Source organism: Bombina bombina, chromosome 4 (assembly GCF_027579735.1).
Source record: "Bombina bombina isolate aBomBom1 chromosome 4, aBomBom1.pri, whole genome shotgun sequence".
NCBI lineage: Eukaryota > Metazoa > Chordata > Amphibia > Anura > Bombinatoridae > Bombina > Bombina bombina.
Window position 1 is genome coordinate 447,871,337 of NC_069502.1, and position 16,879 is coordinate 447,888,215.

The 16,879-nt window shown below is 37.8% G+C and overlaps 1 non-coding gene across 1 annotated transcript; it reads left to right on the top strand.

Moving 5' to 3' along the window:
* Positions 1 to 15,884: 15,884 nt before the first annotated feature.
* LOC128658573 (U5 spliceosomal RNA) lies at positions 15,885 to 15,999 on the top strand. The gene has a single exon (XR_008402248.1). It is a non-coding gene; the product is annotated as a U5 spliceosomal RNA (small nuclear RNA).
* The last annotated feature ends 880 nt before the right edge of the window (positions 16,000 to 16,879 follow it).

Sequence of the window (16,879 nt, forward strand, 5' to 3'; positions counted from 1 at the left end):
AATTTTATTCAAATTTGAGATATATAAAAGTATATTACATACAAAAAGCAGCAGATATCGGCACACGCTAATGCACAAACAGTCTTGTGAATTACTGTCACACAACTGTGCATTCGAGTCATTGTATCATTGTTAAATATTCAGACTATGATACGCATGTGTGTGTGAATAGAGACATAGTTAACCTCTCTTACAACTGAGCAAGCACATAAATACTATACTCAGAATCTGCCCTTTTATGATTTGTAGATGGTTACAGCTGGTAGTATACCTAACTTAATGGAAAGCGGTTTTGTCTAAATTGAGGTATATATAAGTATATTACATTCATAAAGCAGCGGATATCGGCACACGCTAATGCACAAACAGTCTTGTGAATTACTGCCACATGACAGTGTATTTGAGACATTGTATCATTATTAAATATTCAGACTGTGACACGCATGTGTGTGTGAACAAAGACACAATTAACCTCTCATACAACTGAGCAAGTAAATAACCACTATACTCAGAATCTGCCGTTTTATGATTTGTAGATGGTCACAGCTGGTAGTATATCTAACCTAACGGGAAGTGGTTTGTTTAAATTGAGGTATATAAAAGTATATTGCATACAACAAGCAGCGGATGTCGGCACACGTTAATGCACAAACAGTCTTGTGAATTACTGCCACATAACAGTGCATTCGAGACATTGTATTATTGCTAAATATTCAGACTGGGATACGCATATGTGTGGGAACAGAGACACAGTTAACCTCTCATATAACTGAGCAAGCAAATAAATACTATACTCAGAATCTGCCCTTTTATGATTTGTAGATGGTCACAGCTGGTAATATATCTAACTTAACGAAAAGTTGTTTTGTTTAATTTGAGGTATATAAAAGTATATTACATACAGAAAGCAGCGGATGTCGGCACACGCTAATGCACAAATAGTTTGGTGAATTACTGCCACATAACAGTGCATTCAAGACATTGTATCATTGTTAAATATTTAGACTGTGATACGCATGTGTGTGTGACCAGAGACACAGTTAACCTCTCATACAACTGAGCAAGCAAATAAATACTATACTCAGAATCTGCTAGAAATTTGAACATGTGAAAGATTTAGTTCTTCACTGAACTCATTAAGTTAGAACGTATTTCCAGTATAAGATTTACTTTCAACTGTATATGGTAACACAGATACAGGTTATAACCGGCTAAAATCTGAACCGTAATAATAACTATATTTTTATATTAATATATTGGTGGAGACAGCCCAGCATACAACTTTAGTACACAAGGAATTTTTACCTGTTAAATGTGTCAAGAAATTGGTCTATTAATAACATCTCGAATATCCATATACTATATGGAGACCATTTAATGTACAACTCAAGTATTAATTTACCGTTTTTTTGTGGCCACACAAATTCATAAATATATCATTAAGTATAATACTCCTGCTTAAGTGATATAGGTTGAAAATTCAGCCATCACTCCATTAACATAACTTTAAGGTATTTAACAACATGAGTTTATGTCCTCATGTTGAGACAAATGTGGTAATACCTAAAATATAACTTGAACTTTAGGTTTTTCACGAACGTACTAACTATTTTCTCAACACTAGAGACTTTCAATCAAAGATACTCTATATATCATACCTGCATAGAATCAATACTAATTATTAGTGTGAATATACACGTCTATTCCACTGAATATAAGCAGGTAAATTAATTGCAATATCAATTACACATAAGAGTTTCTGTTGAAGAATTCTAGGTATTACGTGACATTGTCACCCCAAGCCAAGTAGACTACAATCGGTGTTTTTAAAGTTTTTCCTATTTTATTTCTAGACCCCAATAAAAGTTAAATTTTAATTATAGTTAAGTTTGTGTCTCCTCTAATCTTGGATTTCATTTTTGATTTCTTTACATCAATATTACTCAATAGTGACCTGTGAGTGCTTTAAAGTGTATTCTTTCTCTTTTTGCTCCAGGGGTAATTACCCAATCGTGGAGTAGAAATAAATGTCTGTCTCAACCCTTTTTCTGGGCCAATATCAGCCTTAACTAGCGTGTCCCTCACATTCTTACACCTTCTATATGCTGGCATAGGATACTCCTGGAATTCTTTAATATGAGAATTAAGATCTTTGACCACAGGCCAATGTTTCTTAATGATTACATTGATCCTTCTACTTAAAGAATTGTACTCTGTAACACACATAAGTCTATTTGTATTCTTTGCTCTCTCTTTTCTTCTAATACCCCTGAGTAAAGATTCCCTCGGGGTCACCTCAACTTCTGTAATTTGTTTTTCAATAAGAGACCTTGGGGGGTAGTTATCAAGCCGTCTACTTTTCTGGCTTCGCCGGCCCAATACGCCCGCCTAAGCTCGCCTACCTTCGCCGCCGCGGACCTGAAAAAATACGCCTAAGTTATCAAATAAAGCTGTCAAAAAGCCGCGGGGCGATGAGCAGCGGACTGTGACAGTTATCACTCATCCGATCTCGCTGGTCTTCGGCTTTTTCCCAGCTTTATTCACTAAGCACTCACACTAAACTACACTGTTCTATCCCTATACCGGCGCCCCCGGAGCCCCCCGCAACTCAATAAAGTTACTAACCCCTAAACCGCCGCTCCTAGACCCCGCCGCAACTGTTATAAATGTATTAACCCCTAAACCGCCGCTCCCGGACACCACTGCCACCTACAGTATACCTAGTAACCCCTATCCTGCCCCCCCTACACCGTAGCCCTCTATTATAAAGTTATTAACCCCTATCCTGCTGATCCCGCACCTCTCCGCAACTAAATAAATAGTTTAACCCCTAAACCGCCGCTCCCTGAACACGCCGCAACCTATATTAAACCTATTAACCCCTATCCTGCCCCCCCTACACCGTCGTCACCTATAATAAATGTATTAACCCCTAATCTGCTTCCCCTACACCGTCGCCCCCTATAATAAATTTATTAACCCCTATCCTGCCCCCCACTACGCCGCCGCCACTGTAATAAAATTATTAACCCCTAAACCTAAGTCTAACCCTAACGCCCCCTAACTTAAATATTAATTAAATAAATCTAAATAATATTTCTATTATTAACTAAGTTAATCCTATTTAAAACTAAATACTTACCTATAAAATAAACCCTAATATATATTCTAGCTATCTTAGGATTTATTTTTATTTTACAGGTACCTTTCAATTTATTTTAACTAGGTACAATAGCTATTAAATAGTAATTAACTATTTAATAGCTTACCTAGCTAAAATAAACTGAAATTTACCTGTAAAATAAATCCTAACCTAAGTTACAATTACACCTAACACTACACTATACTTTAATAAATTATTCCTATTTAAAAATAAATACTTACCTGTAAAATAAACCCTAAGATAGCTACAATATAATTAATAATTATATTGTAGCTATCTTAGGATTTATATTTATTTTACAGGTAACTTTGTATTTATTTTAGCTAGTTAGAATAGTTATTAAATAGTTATTAACTATTTAATAACTACCTAGCTAAAAGAAATACAAAATTACCTGTAAAATAAATCCTAACCTAAGTTACAATTAAACCTAATACTACACTATCATTAAATTAATTAAATAAACTACCTACAAATAACTACAATTAAATACAATTACATAAACTAACTAAAGTACAAAAAAATAAAAAAATAAGTTACAAACATGTTAAAAATATTACAACAATTTTAAGCTACTTACACCTAATCTAAGCCCCCTAATAAAATAACAAACCCCCCCAAAATAAAAAAATGCCCTACCCTATTCTAAATTAAGTAAAGTTCAAAGCTCTTTTACCTTACCAGCCCTTAAAAGGGCCATTTGTGGAGGCATGCCCCAAAGAAAACAGCTCTTTTGCCTGTAAAAGAAAAATACAACCCCCCCCAACATTAAAACCCACCACCCACATACCCCTAATCTAACCCAATCCCCCCTTACAAAAACCTAACACTAATCCTCTGAAGATCATCCTACCTTTAGTCGTCTTCACTCAGCCAATCAGATTCAAGTTCAATCCGATTGGCTGATCCAATCAGCCAATCAGATTGAGCTTGCATTCTATTGGCTGATAGGAACAGCCAATAGAATGCGAGCTCAATCTGATTGGCTGATTCCATCAGCCAATCAGATTTTTCCTACCTTAATTCCGATTGGCTGATAGAATCCTATCAGCCAATCGGAATTGAGGGGACGCCATCTTGGATGACATCCCTTAAAGGAGCCTTCATTCGTCGTAGTCCGTCGGTGAAGAAGGAGGTTCCGCGTCGGCGGAAGGAAGATTCAAGACCCGGCTTGGAAGATGACTTCGCCCGGATAGAAGACCTCTTGATCGAAGACTTTTCTTCAGCGCCGCCTGGATGATGACTTCATCGGATGGAAGATTTCTTCAGCGCCGCTTGGAGGATTAACTTCTTCCGCTCCGGATGTCCACTTCGGTTCCATCGGTGGCTCGGCTGAGTGAAGACGACTAAAGGTAGGATGATCTTCAGGGGATTAGTGTTAGGTTTTTGTAAGGGGGGTTTGGGTTAGATTAGGGGTATGTGGGTGGTGGGTTTTAATGTTGGGGGGTTGTATTTTTCTTTTACAGGCAAAAGAGCTGTTTTCTTTGGGGCATGCCCCCACAAAAGGCCCTTTTAAGGGCTGGTAAGGTAAAAGAGCTTTGAACTTTATTTAATTTAGAATAGGGTAGGGCATTTTTTTATTTTGGGGGGGTTTCTTATTTTATTAGGGGGCTTAGATTAGGTGTAAGTAGCTTAAAATTGTTGTAATATTTTTAACATGTTTGTAACTTATTTTTTTATTTTTTGTAACTTAGCTTTTTTTATTTTTTGTACTTTAGTTAGTTTATGTAATTGTATTTAATTGTAGTTATTTGTAGGTAGTTTATTTAATTAATTTAATGATAGTGTAGTATTAGGTTTAATTGTAACTTAGGTTAGGATTTATTTTACAGGTAATTTTGTATTTCTTTTAGCTAGGTAGTTATTAAATAGTTAATAACTATTTAATAACTATTCTAACTAGCTAAAATAAATACAAAGTTACCTGTAAAATAAATATAAATCCTAAGATAGCTACAATATAATTATTAATTATATTGTAGCTATCTTAGGGTTTATTTTACAGGTAAGTATTTATTTTTAAATAGGAATAATTTATTAAAGTATAGTGTAGTGTTAGGTGTAATTGTAACTTAGGTTAGGATTTATTTTACAGGTAAATTTCAGTTTATTTTAGCTAGGTAAGCTATTAAATAGTTAATAACTATTTAATAGCTATTGTACCTAGTTAAAATAAATTGAAAGGTACCTGTAAAATAAAAATAAATCCTAAGATAGCTAGAATATAATTATTATTTATATTGTAGCTATATTAGGGTTTATTTTATAGGTAAGTATTTAGTTTTAAATAGGATTCATTTAGTTAATAAGAGTTAATTTATTTAGATTTATTTAATTAATATTTAAGTTAGGGGGGCGTTAGGGTTAGGGTTAGACTTAGGTTTAGGGGTTAATAATTTTATTACAGTGGCGGCAGCGTAGTGGGGGGCAGGATAGGGGTTAATAAATTTATTATAGGTGGCGACGGTGTAGGGGGGGGCAGATTAGGGGTTAATAAATGTATTATAGGTGGCGACGGTGTAGGGGGGGCAGGATAGGGGTTAATACATTTAATATAGGTTGCGGCGGGTTCAGGGAGCGGCGGTTTAGGGGTTAATACATTTATTATAGTTGCGGTGGGCTCCGGGAGCTGCGGTTTAGGGGTTAATATGTATAGAGTAGCTTGCGGTGGGCTCCGGGAGCGGCGGTTTAGGGGGTAATAACTTTATTTAGTTGCGGCGGTGTAGGGGGGACAGATTAGTGGTGTTTAGACTCGGGGTACATGTTAGGGTGTTAGGTTTAGACAGCTCCCATAGGAATGAACGGGTTGTCTGTCAGCAGCGTACTTGTACTTTCGCTATGACAGACTCCCATTGATTCCTATGGGATCCGCCGCCTCCAGGGGTGGCGGTTTGAAAACCAGGTACGCTGGGCCGTAAAAGTGCCGAGCGTACCTGCTAGTTTTTTGATAACTAGCAAAAGTAGTGAGAATGTGCCGCACTTGTGTGCGGAACATCTGGAGTGACGTAAGAATCGATCTGTGTCGGACTGAGTCCGGCGGATCGAAGCTTACGTCACAAAATTCTACTTTTGCCGGTCTCGAGCCTTTGATAACTAAGGCGTATCAGCCTTGCATATTTGAGGTTGACGGCTTGATAACTAGGCCCCTTAAGGTCTGACCGAAACGTCGTTATTTGAAGCTGTGATGTCTCACAAATAAAGGATAACTTTAAAGCATTTACCAAAGTGCTGCTGCTTTATTAAAGAAATAGGACAAGTTTTTAGTAATTATTATTCAGAACTGTATAATCCACAAGATAACTTTTCTTCGGAAAACTTTGTAAAAGAATACAAGGAATATATCCAAAAGGTGGGCCTACCATCCCTTTCAATAGATATGAAAAATCTGTTAGATCAACCAATAACAACTAAAGAATTAACAGATACCATCAAAAATCTAAAGGTAGGGAAAAGACCTGGCCCAGACGACATAACTGCAAAATATTTTTTCAGAAAATACTTATTCCTCATTTATTAACTGTTTTTTTAACAAATAGACTCAGGTAACCCCTTTCAATCAAGCATGTTAGAAGCTAGAATAACTGTTATACCAAAATCGGGGATATCAATGGAATCCCCAAGTATTCTAAATTTAGTAGACCTATCTCTCTACTAAATTTAGACATAAAGATATATGGAAAAATCTTAGCCACTAGAATAAATACTTTTCTACCCTATCTTATCCATCTTAATCAAGTGGGTTTTATTTCAGGGAGAGAAGCACGAGACAACACTAATAAAGTTATACAGATTTTAGAATTTGTGAAGAACGAAGGTATCCCGTCTGTAATTTTAGCGATGGATGCCGAAAAAGCTTTTGATTGGCTTAGCTGGCAATTTTTGCGCCTTACCTTATATCAATTTGGCTTTAGTAAATTATTTGTAGAACACATTTTTTCTTTATATAAAGCTCCTTATGCAACTGTTAAATTTAATCATTCTCTATCAGTACCGTTTAATATAAATAATGACACAGGGCAAGGGTGCCCATTATCACCTATATTATTTGCACTAGCAATTGAAGTTATAGCATCCAAAATTAGGCAAAATGATAATATCCACGACATTAATATTCAATATATAAATTTTAAAATTTCATTGTATGCAGATGATGTCCTCTTTACACCTTCTGAACCAGTTCAATCGATCCCTGTAGTTCTAACTGCACTTTTTATAGCAAATATTCCAATTTTTCTATAAACCATTCAAAATCAGAACTTTTTAGTTGCGGACTAGATATAGCTAATCTTCAGTTAATTACCTAAAACACTAACTTAAGAATAAACTCAAATACCATAAAATATTTGGGAATTATGATAGTGAATAATCAAAATGAACTAGTTAAATTAAACTATGACAAATTGTTGAAATAAACTCAAATGGAAATAAATAGATTTAATAATTACAAGAACTGCTGGTGCAATGATAAATGCCAACAGTGTATGCTGTCTGCATTTATCGATGTGCGGCGGACATGATCCGCTATATCGAATCATGTCCATCTGCACATTAATAAATGGACCCCTAAGTATCGCTCTCTACTAAATAAATATATATGGCATGGAACTGCCCTGAAAATATCTAAAATAACCCTTTATCTTCCTAAGGATAAAGGGGGGCTGGGGGTACCTTGTCTATTGAAATATAGGAGGGCGTCAATACTACAAAGAATAGTTGATTGGTGCAAAAATATAAAACAGAAAGAGTGGGTAAAATTAGAGCATAATTTACTACAACTTAGACAATTAGGAGGCAAATGTTGGTTATCAATAAAAACATGGCCTAAAATAATGCAAGAATATCCAATTTTAAAAGAATTGCTACAAACATGGAAAATTATTCTTACACTTAAAATCCCAATTTCAACAATTCCATCCCCACTTACATATATTATATTGGATGATTGTTTATCATTTAATGAATATATAGGAGAAATCAATATACGGACTTTGGATGACTCACTACCATTTTATATATTTATGAATGGAAATATTCATTAAGTCAAAATTAGAATTAACTAATAATGGGGTGAAAATGTTTAACCCTTGGTTTAGATATTTTCAACTCAAATCTTTCTTAACCACACATCCAAAGAAACAGGAATTAACTTGACAAAGGTCCCCTTTTGAATTACTTTGTTCAGGGAACTTACCAACAAAAGGCACACTATCACTTATATATAAAATAATAATGACAACTACAATCATAGAGTTACCATCATATACTAAATCGTGGTCACGAAATCTTATAACACCGCTACAAGGAAAGAATGGAATATATTTTTTCAACATCATGCCAAAGCTTCAATATTGGCTGGTATACAAGAAACAAACTATATATTACTGATGAGGTGGTATTTAACTCCTAATAGGGTTAAAGCAATATTTCCCAAGTCCTCGGAACAATGTTGGAGATAATGTGGAGAGAGAGGTACTTTGTTACATATATGGTGGTTTTGCCCAATAATATCTTATTATTGGTCTTTAATAATAACAGATATAAATTGATTACTATTGATACAACTGCCTTTAGAACAGAATATTTAATCTATCAGAACATATCCTTAACACTAGTGAGATTTGAGTTTTGGGTAAAGGACTCTCCTTTAGCCCTTCTAACACACCCAATATTTTCCAACTTTTTGTGGATATTGAACAACTTCACTAGGAAGTTATCACTGCAAAAATATTTTGCTGAGAAACGTACTAAAAATACTACCAGTGTTCCTATCATTTTGGAGGGAATGGATGAGCGTATGAAAGATGGTAGTGTTGTTTCTGAACCTGATACCGTATTGGATCAGTTGGTAGAAAACTATCAACACACCGATTTCAAACCAAAGTCCAACTTTAACCCCTTATAGACCAGACCATTTTTCAATTTCTTACCCTTAAAGGGACAGTATACTGTAAAATAGTTTTTCCCTTAATGTGTTTACAATTGCTTTTTTTACCAACTGCAGAGTAAAAAATGTATGAAAATTAGCTTTTTTAAGGTTTATTTCTGTATATTAAAGCTCTGATTTTGTGTTTTGAAGCCACAGCCTAATAAAATAGGTTGAGCTTGTAGGTATAATCAGATCTCATTACTGTATCACATTGTGCACATATACCTGCTTCTTTATCTTATATCTGTCCTTAAAACAATCACCAATACTTTGAGAGAACAATGGAAAATCAACATTTCATTACCTTATCTCTGCTTTATCACACTGGGAGTGTAATTTCTTCTGCTGGCTGTGTTTACAAAGCTTATATATAGCTGGTACGCGCGGCCACAAACTTTCAGAATAGGTGGGGATACCACATGCTAAATTAACAATTTCAAATGCCAATATAAGGGTAAAGGAGCTACTTGTAAACAATTTAATACACTCCAGCAGGTAAAGTGGATCATTGGGAACAAATTAAAGGGCAGAAATTTTTTGAGTAAACTGTCCCTTTAAGGACCAGAGCTATTTTTGCATTTCTGCAGTTTTTGTGTTTATCTGTAATTTCCCTCTTACTCATTTACTGTACCCACACATATTATATACCATTTTTCTCGCCATTAAATGGACTTTCTAAAGATACCATTATTTTCATCATATCTTATAATTTACTATAAAAAAATTATAAAATATGATGAAAACATTTAAAAAAACACACTTTTTCTAACTTTGACCCCCACAATCTTTTACACATCTACAACCACCAAAAAACACCCATGCTAAATAGTTTCTAATTTTTTTCCTGAGTTTAGAAATACCCAATGTTTACATGTTCTTTGCTTTTTTGCAAGTAATAGGGCAGTAAGTACAAGTAGCACTTTGCTATTTCCAACCCATTTTTTTTTTTAAAAATAGCGAGTTACATTGTAACACTGATATCTGTCAGGAATCCCTGAATATCCTTTACATGTCTATATTTTTTTTAGTAGACAACCCAAAGTATTGATCTAGGCCCATTTTTGTATCATGCTACCATTTTACCGCCAAATGCGATCAAATAAAAAAAAATTGATAACTTTTTCACTAACATTTTCACAAACTTTTTCTCACTGAAATTATTTACAAACAGCTTGTGCTATAATGGCAAAAAATGGTTGTAAATGCTTCTCTGGGATCCCCTTTGTTTAGAAATAGCAGACATTTATGGCTTTGGCATTGATTTTTGGTAATTAGAAGGCCGCTAATTGCCGCTGCGTACCACACTTGTATTATGCCCATCAGTGAAGGGGTTAATTAGGTAGCTTGTAGGGTTCATTTTAGCTTTATTGTAGAGATCAGCCTCCCACCTGACACATCCCACCCCCTGATCCCTCCCTGACCCCTCTCAAACAGCTCTCTTCCCTCCCCCACATCACAATTGTCACAGCCATCTTAAGTACTGGCAGAAAGTCTGCCAGTATAAAAATAAAGGTGTTTTTTTGTTTGTTTGTTTTTTAATATATTTTATATGAAATCTAGGATCCCACATTACCCCCCAACCTCTCTGATCCCCCCAAACAGCTCTCTAAGCCTCCCCCCTCGACCTATTGGCCGCCATCTTAGATACCCAGTTTACTAACAAATTTGCCCTTTATATATATATATATATATATATATATATATAAACCCCCTATTTTCAGTGTAGCTTCCCCCCCTCCCGTATCCCTTTCCAAAATATGTTTCCCTCTCCCTTTCCCCCTCCCTCCTTCGGCTGTTCACAATTGATGACCGTGCGTGCACTCCTGAGCCCCGCCCCCCACCTCCTTGCACATTCACGTCGGACACTTGCAGGATCCGAAACATGCACCAGTGATGGGCAAACCCACCCGCCTCCCTGCTATGGCACCCACCCACACAGAGTGGCACTCTCTGCATCGGTAACGCTGCAAATCTTTTTCTGCAGTGCCCTACTCATGGGGCAGGCAGAAATAGTGCGATCTTGCTATTTTTAGCGAGATTTCGGCGGAGGGAAGCCCAGGACTGCAGCGACGCACAGGATACGTCGATGGTCCTTAAGGGAATAACGACCAGCGTCATACAGGGTACGATGCTGGTTGTTAAGGGGTTAACCCACTGAGAATGAAAAATTCACATATTAATATTTTTCAATCTATGGTTTTAAAGGACCTTGAAAAACTCCCCAAAAAACTCAAATATAGACATAATCTGAGTTCAGGTGAACAATATGCACTTAAGACCCTTATGAATGACAAGAGTCTTCCAAACCGCCAGGTGGATAAGGAAGGGGGGAATTGTTTTACAAAATGTTGCGGATTATATAACAGAGGCTGACTGTATCCTCAATGATACTACCTATTATCGGATTTTACCTGCTGACCATACGATTATATTTTCTAAAAAATGTAAATCTTTATTACAGGAAGCTTTAGAAGAAGGTACTCTGACTATAAAAGAAAGAAACTACCTATATACTAAAAATCCCAACACAGCTTTTTATTATCACTTACCTAAAGTGCATAAAAATGCTCAAAATCTCCCTGGATATCCTATAATAGCTGGTATTGATAGTCTTACTGATCATCTTTGAGCGTACATCGATTATTTTTTTTACAAAAACACGTAATAGCATTACCTTCATTTATCAGAGATTCAACTGATTTATTAAATAAACTGAACAATTTAGACATCGCGAAAACCACGGATGATCTTTGGTGGATCACTAGTTATATGAATTCTCTTTATTCTAATATTCCCCATGCCCATGACAAAATTGTACTAGCTATTCAGTCTTACTTAGAAACAGATATATACATGCCTTGCAAACAACAAAATTATATGAGCAAACTAATTCAGTTTATTTTATATCACAACTATTTCAAATATCAGGGGTGTTTTTATTTGCAGATCAATGGTACGGCCATGGGCACCAGATTTGCCCCCAGCTTTGCAAACCTCTATATGGGGCTTTTGAGGATGCTGGTATTTACAAATCTTCCATGAGGGCAAGTCTTGTGTTCTATGGCCGTTACATTGATGATTTGATTTTTTTATTTAAAGGCACTTTATCTGAAGCTTCTTTATTTGTAGATTCTCTCAATGTTAATAATTATGGTTTGGAGTTCACAAGCAATATCCAATCCACTAAGATAGAATTTTTGGATCTGACGTTATAATTTTCACCTACAGGTCATATTATTTACAAAACTTTTTTTAAGAAGGTCAATTGTAATAGCTTTCTAGATTTTACAAACAACCACTATTTGAGTTGGAAGAAAAATGGCCCCTATGGACAATACAGACGCATAAGAAGGAACTGCAGCACTGTAGAGAGCTACAAAATACAATCTATCCTTCTTAGAGACAGATTTCTTGAAAAAGGATATCCTTTAGATCTCATACAACAAGGCCCTAAATGAAGATAGGAATAAATATTTCTCTAAACCCACACTTAAGAACACATAGGAGGACACTATGGATGGGGACCCGTTGGGAAAGTCTGTCACTCCCTTGTTCGTTACCATTGTGAGATAGAAGTGCCCCCACGATCAAAAATAAATTGGTACCAAGTAAAATAGTGAGAGAGAAAATATGCACAAATAAACACATTGGGGTTAAAAAGAAAAGCACTTTTTTGGATAACTTTAAACCACAATATGTTTTTTTTAAAAATGCTATAAATCTAGGTGCAGTATGTGTAAGTGCGTAAAAAATGGCACAAAGACTTTTCAGTCTAATATCACAGGAGAACAATTTACTATCAAGAAATGCCTAACATGTGAATCCACTTTTGTGGTATTTTTGATACAGTGTGTCTGTGGGACGCAGTATGTGGAGCGCACGAGCCGCAAGGTCAAGAGACGTTGGAGCGAACATATTCGCAATATAAAAAATACACAGTGTTTCCAGACACTGCACTTACACACATAGAGGAAGCTCCAAAACAGTCTCTATTATCCAGATTGAACAAATATCCAGAATTACCCACAACTCTCTACTATTACTTAGACATAGAGGAACTTACTGGATTCACAATTTACATTTCTTGATCCCAGACGGTTTAAACGAATGTGTGGACCTGGCTTCATTTGATCTTTGACACACTGACAGTTAATCCCTTTCATTTGACCCATACATTTAACCTCCTCTATTCCCCCTGGCACCCCCTTTTTCCCTTTTCTTCCTTCACATCTCGTACTGCATATTTAGATCTCACATATCACCTACACACACCATCTTCACCTATTTTTATTTTTTTCCCCTCCCCCGTCCTTTCTCTCTTTTATATTCTTCCACATCCACTACACTTATAACCCTTCCTTTCCTTTCACACTACAGTCCCTACTCTGTTTTGACACACTATGAGACAAAAACCTCAATGGCCACTTAAGAAATTATTGTGTATCTGAATACTAGAACCCCCATTCTATAACCAATTTTAGGTTGTGTCCACCCCACTCAACAATATAGATTTCTACACACACTCACTAAATTGATTCTTTCCACACACATACAGATACCATGGCACTCCACTTTCTTTACACCCCTCTCCATTTTGACACTTCATTGACACTTTTTTCACAACTATTTGGATCATTTAGATCTCATGTGATCACACATCACTTCATAGTCCCCTCTGAATTTATCTAGTTTAACAAATTCTACTTATTTCATCTATCTAGTATGAGTATCATACATCACTAATTTAAATTTAAACTAACATTTTATTTTTAGTCTAATATATAGATTGCCCTGATGGAGTAAGCGCATAACACTTTGACATTTTGTGCCCCTTTTTCTTCTTAAACAGGAAGAGTCCACGGCTCCATTCATTACTTTTGGGAAATTCAGAACCTGGCCACCAGGAGGAGGCAAAGACACCCCATCCAAAGGCTTAAATATCTCCCCCACTTCCTTCATCCCCCAGTCATTCTTTGCCTTTCGTCACAGGATGTTGGCAGAGAAGTGTCGGAAGATTTTTTTATAGTCTCCTATGGAGAGTAGAACTCTTCAAAATGGGACTGGAGTTTTAAGTAATCCTGTCAGCCTCTCAGTGAGAGCATGGATGAATGTTAGTCCGGAGATGCAGGGAGAGTCTTTCTGCGAAACTATCCCGACTCATGTTAACAGCTCCTTAGCAATCAGCATTGACGAGTTTCGCTTCCTGCTTTCTTCTCTCAAGTCCATGGCCCCTATTTATGAAAGGCCTGTCGGACATGATCCGACATTGCGGATCATGTCCGACAGACCTCACTGAATGCAGAGAGCAATACGCTCTCCGCATTCAGCATTGCACCAGCAGCTCTTGTGAACTGCTGATGCAATGCCGCCCCCTGCAGATAGCAGGGGGGTGTCAATCAACCTGATCGTATTTATCGGGTTGAATTGCGGCGATCTCTGTCCGCATCCTCAGAGCAGGTGGACAGATTATGGAGCAGCGGTCTTTAGTCCGCTGCTTCATAACTGGTGTTTCTGGCAAGTCTGAAAGCTCGTACGAAGAAGTCAGAGTCTCAGTGGGACTCCTTTATCTTTATAAGGAATCAAGGGTTAATATCTCCTGAGGGCGGTTATTGAACAGGGGGGGACTTTAATCATGTTTGTTATGTGATTCTGTCTGCTAATGTGTAGTGTCACTTGGGCTCGTGGCTAGATTGGATTCTTGTCAGGCTGCTCAGCCCTTGTAGGCCTTGGCATGCTTTCTATGGCCTGCGCGGTGCACCTTGATTTTTTAGAGACGGATGTCTCTGATTCAGATTCTACTTCTTGTGAATAGTATGAAATGGACCGGGTAATCCATGCCCATCAGTTATGTTCTGAATGCCGCTCTAGAGTGCTCTCTTCTCCCAATACAGGGAACTTGGAGTCCGCCGAGCCATCCGCCCCTCCCGTGTGGCATGTCCCCTAGAACCTTCTTTGGCTACGCAAGCAGGTGTCTCTAATGCCGTTACCCCTTCTCCGGAAGGTGGCTTGTTTCCTCCAGAGGTTACGGCATGGTTCTGCATGGCCATATCTATGGCCCTGGCACATTTACATCTTCCAGAGGAGGTGTTGCTGAGATACTGTCCGTGTTATGCTAACTGGGGCTCATCAGGTGTGGGATAATCTGGGTCAGATCAGCCATCTGGGTAAGCGGTTTCCTCTGAAGCTTCAGGGGCCCAACCCTCGGGTCGGGGTCGTCAGTTGCCACAGTGGAGGGAAGTCTTGCTTCTCGTTATAGACTGGCGCGCCTTTGTGTCCTGCTACGGCATGTTTTTGCGGTGCTGGAGGATCCCAGTACTAATAGGCTGAGGGATCTTCGGTCTTCTGTTCCAGACGGCAAGCTGGGTTAGACGTGTAGGGATGAAGTTAATCTCCTGGTCATCTCCAAATTTCCTTTCTTTTTTGGGGTATCTTATTCCAGTTCTGAGCTTTGGAAGAATGCGGTCTCTGATTGGCTGGTCCTGTTGGTGTACCCATTCTCTTTGGGAGTTCACCTGTGGATGCTTCCCTCTTTTTATTTGATCTGGTTAGGATGTCTTTTATTTATTAAGAAGCTCATGTCTGTTATGATTTTTCCATTGGGAAATATTTTTTCTCTGGAATTTGATACTAGCGATTTTGTGATCGCTTGGGCACTTCCGTGGAAGTCGCATGTTAAGGTGTTAGTACATTGTTATGTCTTAGACTTTTATATCATCCACGTGGTGCCGGTGTAACTGGCTGATCTGGCTGGGTGGTGAGTTGCTCACTTGGATGAGGAGTTTATTATTCTTGGTGTATTCTTGGTGTATCTTCAGATCGAATAATTCTTTGCTTTTTGCTAAGAATTTTTTGTGAAGTGAACCTTCCATGAGTTTCCATAATTTTTTTGAGGCTCTGCCAATGCAGGGCTATAAAATGGTAGAGGAAGGGGGGCGTGTCTAAGCAGCAGCCATGGTCTGAAGCTAATTCAAGCACCTCTTCTGGTCTACACTATCCGATGATTTTCTCCCTACTATTATGCCATCCTGCAGCACAATTCTAAGCATCAAATAAGGAGAAGATCCTGAGTCGGATGATACCTATATTGTAACACTTTTAGCCCCAGAAGACATATACCGATTAAGATTGTATTCAACGGCCTAATCCTACATTCTATCTTCGCCTCTTGCTTTACATCTAGCCGGGTAACAGCCGTATTCCTTATAGCCCATGATAGAGGAGTCCTACTTAAATATAATCGCTCTGCTGGAGAGATTAGGACGTAAGGCTGAAAGGCGGTTTAACGAACTCCGGGGCATTGTTAGAGGTACGCACATGCAGCATGGTGTCAGCCAATCAACAACTGAGATCTCTAAAATTACGGAGATGATGGAGGGATCCGCTCATCTTTCAGTACCCTTTACCGATTCAGGAGGGGTCAGTCAGAAGGTCCTCAGAATGCACCGTCTCTGATAGTATGGATCACAGAACTACACCACTCTACGCAGTCAGCACATCACACCTCTCTGAAAATGCACCTATGATGGAAAGGACTGTTTCGGTCTCCATGTTACAGCTCCTTCAGCGATCTACACTTCCCAGCCTATGCTCCCGAGATGAACTGAAATATGATCATCTACCCATGAGCACATCCGGGGGAGGTGCGGCCGACTCCTGCGGGCGAGTTTCAGAAAATTTCTACTACTGTAGGGGGAGTCACATGGAGTGTGATAGAGGAGACTGGTCAGGCACTGCATTGCCGACGCAGTTGAAAAGACAAACAAGGGCCGTGTCCCTTGGTGCATCATGCC